General features: G+C 44.4%; 1 long non-coding RNA gene across 1 annotated transcript; it reads left to right on the top strand.

Moving 5' to 3' along the window:
- The first annotated feature begins 287 nt into the window (after positions 1-287).
- Positions 288-1,984, top strand: LOC120392572. The gene is made up of 3 exons (XR_005591728.1): positions 288-346; positions 800-934; positions 1,937-1,984. It is a non-coding gene; the product is annotated as an uncharacterized LOC120392572 (long non-coding RNA).
- Positions 1,985-4,192: the final 2,208 nt, after the last annotated feature.

Below are 4,192 nucleotides of genomic sequence, written 5' to 3'. Positions count from 1 at the left end.
TTCTCCATGGACCATCAGAAGTAAACACAGCCCATTCTGATGGTTTGAAGAAATAAACTCAGTACAAAGCAAAGCAGTATCGAGAAAGTACATGAAAGGGAACTCTCTTACAAGATCATCTACAGTGTGGAAAATAGAGAATACACTAATTTAAGTCATTTCTCAAGATCTCCAGTGATGGAACCTCAATTCCTATTCTAGGCAATTTACTCCTTTTGTCAGAGATTGCCGTTTAACTCCCTAGAAAATTTGATTAATGTCTAGTGTGAATGTCTCTTTTTATCCAGTTACAATCGGAGTACCATCAGAGGAGGATGGATTACGTGAAATCAACGCTGGATTCTTGGTAAGAAAAGAGTTTTGCATTACACACATTATATCGTGTGGGTGGTCGGGAAAGATGAGCGTCAAAGTCGCATAGTTAAGCCAACAGTCTCCGAATGGCACAGAGGCTGACAGCTTCCCAGATAACCCTGCAGGCAGCTCTTAGTATAGAACGAATCATGTCTCCTTCTTAATCTGTCTCCTTCTTAATCTCTTGACTGTTGTGTTGCTGAATGTCTGGGTTCCCCTCAGAGATCCCGTTCCTCAATATCCTTTTTCTAGGTACCTGAAAGGTGCATTAAGCCACTATTTTCAATGGGGTTTCCCGTTCAATATTAGAGTCAGCAATGATTTAGCTCCTCTACTCTTCACTGTTTTCCTTCTAGCACTGTCCCTAAATTGCTGTGCTTATTGATACTTTATTATTATTATCGGGAACTCACTACCAATATTTTGTTTTTTCCATTTTATTTAGGATGAAGGCGCCATCGAGGGCCAGACCCCATCTCCGCAGTAAATTTGCTGCATCCCTCTGGCCCCTCACTGCCTTCTTTATGCCCAGTGAAGTCTCCTTATATGCCACAAAGGCATATCAAGCCTCATTCAGCAGGTAATTCTGGGATCAGCTTCCTCCTCCCCTGAGTATCCAGCACTTCGGGGAGCCGAACTCCCACCATTCGGAAAGTGTGGATGCAGCAGTCATTGAAAAACACTTCCCACAGGCAGAGATCTCTATCCTGCCTAGACCCCAGTCAAGTCTGGGTTTAAAATACTCTGGGAGGGCTCAGGCCCTCAGCATTGGACTCGCTTTTCAAGTGATGAAGCTCCTCTTCAAAGAGGAGAAAGAAGGGAGTCAGGGACAGAAAATGAAGTACTCGCATCTCTAGGTTGATGACAGTTTCACTGTTTGTGTTTCACTGTAGACTGTAGGGCAGGCTCAAGGTGAGGAAGACAACTACTATGTTGTCAGGGTCTTTATCAAGCCATTTCTACTGTCCAGTCTGGGGAAGGATCAACAGACAGTTCCTTTAAAGAGCCCAATAATCACTTGTAAGGAGAATATTCCTTAAGATTCAATGCCTCTGAGTAACGTTCTACCTCCTCCCTGATGAGATGGAGTTTTCTCCCTTTGTGACCAAGAGCAACAACAATAGCTCACAGATGTTAAGGTCAGAAGGGATCATCGTGATCTGACCTCATGCACATTGCAGGCCACAGAACCGCAGCAACCCACTCCTGTAATAGGCCCCTAATCTCTGACTGAGTTACTAAGGTGTGATGGAACAAAGCACCTGCTGTGATGGCTGAAGGCCATGGAGGGGTTAGGCAGCCATTGGAGAGGAACACCAGTGAGTCTCTCGCCCAATGACGTGATATGAGACTTTGGAGATACTTAGGAGATGGGTTTCCAAAATAGGCTTTGATATTTCTGCTAGTTAATAAAATACAGCTTTCATTGGAAAACGGAAGGAAATTGGATTAACAGGGATCTTACTGGGAGGTGGGATCATGTGGTGTTGTTAACATGGATCATATCATATGGGAAGCAGGAGATAGAGAAGGGAATTGCTCCCCTGATGCTAATATTTCCTTGTCGTTCATTTTATTTTAGGATGAGTGCTCCATCCTGGGCCTCTTTAAGAAATGACCTTCCTTTTCCTGCCCCCGGTCTGTCAGAGGCACAGATCTACAGCCAGTACAGAGCTTTGCTGGAAGAGAGTGGACCCTCTGCCAGAGAGTGAGCATTAGGATTCTTTGTCTGTGTGCACATGGAGAGGGAGGGCAAGTGGGTAGATGTACATATACATACAAGGTTTTGAGTGCAGACATGGAATACGGTTGCCACCCTTCTAAAAAAATGCACTCACAAGACAAATTCTCTGGAGTTGTTTTAGGAAAGATGGGGTTTTGTCTGACCACCAACAGGCCCCAACCATTCTTCCTCCTCCTAACATCTTCTTGCAATGCAAACAGTCCTTTTCCTCCCTCCCAACCTCATCCTGCTACTATCTGTGTAGTGATAGTCCTATTCTCTCCTATCCCTTTCCTTTGCTGAGTGGGAAATGTCTTTTTTTTATTATATCATTTGTGCAATGCTTCGATGGCTCAGTCATTGCTATGGCAAACAAGTTAACTGCCAATGTCTGCAGTTGGATCTGCCCTGTTCCTTACTATCCTGAATAACTAAGAACTGAAAAGGAGAGTTAGGTGGAGGAGTTTGAACAAAAATGGTAGCATCCAAGAAACAACTATGGAATCTTTCAATTAATATCCACTGGGGAAGATTACAGGATTGTCTGTGAGCTTGTAGCTACAGGCCAGGGAGGGTGGAGGGGAGCTGTGAACAACCTGAATTTGCACAGAGTCAGAGGGTGCCTCTAAAGGGACAATGTGGCAAGTGAGCTCTAGATGACGAGGAGCAGAAATAAAAACATGTCAACTCTTAAATGTGGTGTGGACTTTCCATGACTCACACCCTCTCATGCCTCACTTTAGCCCATTGAATGGTGGGGTTCGGAAAGAAGAATAGAGAGGGCTGGGAACTGGCCAGCAGCACCATGGGAGAATGCAATAATTGCCGTTAATTTTACAGACACCCCAGCTTGGTCCACTCTTAATGTCAAGTCCCTCTGAAGGACAAGCTATTGAGCTCAAACCATGTCCCCCGATCTCCTCAATTCGGTAGCAGCTGTCTTCCCCATCTAATGAATGCCTTCTCTCTTTTTTCAGCAACTCTGCACAGCCAAAGAGCAGCCATATTACTTCCTCTCCTTTCAGAGCGTCAGGAGGTAAGTGATTTCTACAGTTCTCTAGGGGAGGATTGAACTGGATGACTGAATGTGCTGTTTGCTGCACCTTTTTGCATTTTTCAGAGGATGTCTTTTTTTTTAGCAGCAGCAGCATTCAGTTTGCTGAACGATTATGAAACATTTAGTGCTTCTTAAAATCTCCTTGTGCCTCTTTGGAGGCCACATCCTGCATTTCTAGCCACAACAAACTAGAACTATATTTCAGAGAAGACAAAGAGGATGAAATGTTGACTGTGTGACCCACTGCCATTATACTATAGGGGGAGGTGGAAGAGAACTTGCAAACATCCAACCCCACAGCTTGACATGCCCTCCACAGCAGTTCTCTATTCCCATGCTAGGCAGCTACCACCAGTGGCCATTTGGAGACAGACAAGGGAGATCTGTCTGCTTGCAGGAGATGCAACATAATTAGTATCAAACCAGCCTCACTTTTCTCAGCATTGTTTCCTTCCTTACACTGCCAGGATTGGTTTTGCTCTAAAGAGAAGTGATGCTTTACAACCAAATCACTAAGGGTGTTTGGTACACATGAGATGTAAATAGTATAAGAAAGAGCAAACCATCTTTTGCTGAGTTATTATGGGCAGGGATAACTGAGAAATATGTACAGTCATTAATGAAGATGAGAATGAGGAATTCAGCACTTCAGTCACTAAGGTGATTTCTTTTTCTAACACCACTTTAGAATCAAGGGAGCTGCGTGAGCGCCTGTAGGTCTTCTAGGCGGAGAATTATACCAAGTGAATGTGTCAACATTTGAGAAGGAACCCCTCTCCCAAAACACTTGATGTTTAGCAGACTAATATACTTCTAGGCTGTGTGACATTAACTCTGCTTTCCCTTCTCTTTCAGGCTCCTCATGGAAATCCATGGGTCCAGCCCACCTTTAAAGTAAGTAGCAATGACTGGTGCCCAAGGGGAGGGAGAGAGGATGTAAAAGATCAAGCAGGATCCTATTTCTTCCTGGGTCCCACAGCCAAGGGACATTCCAACTCTCTCTCAGATCATCTCTTTTCCCAGTTTCCAGCAGGTCATCTTCATGGAATGCTCTCCCC

This window comes from Mauremys reevesii, unplaced genomic scaffold, assembly GCF_016161935.1.
Source record: "Mauremys reevesii isolate NIE-2019 unplaced genomic scaffold, ASM1616193v1 Contig102, whole genome shotgun sequence".
Classification (NCBI taxonomy): domain Eukaryota; kingdom Metazoa; phylum Chordata; order Testudines; family Geoemydidae; genus Mauremys; species Mauremys reevesii.
Note: the sequence above shows the minus strand (reverse complement) of the source record. Positions and strands in the feature narration are given on the sequence as shown.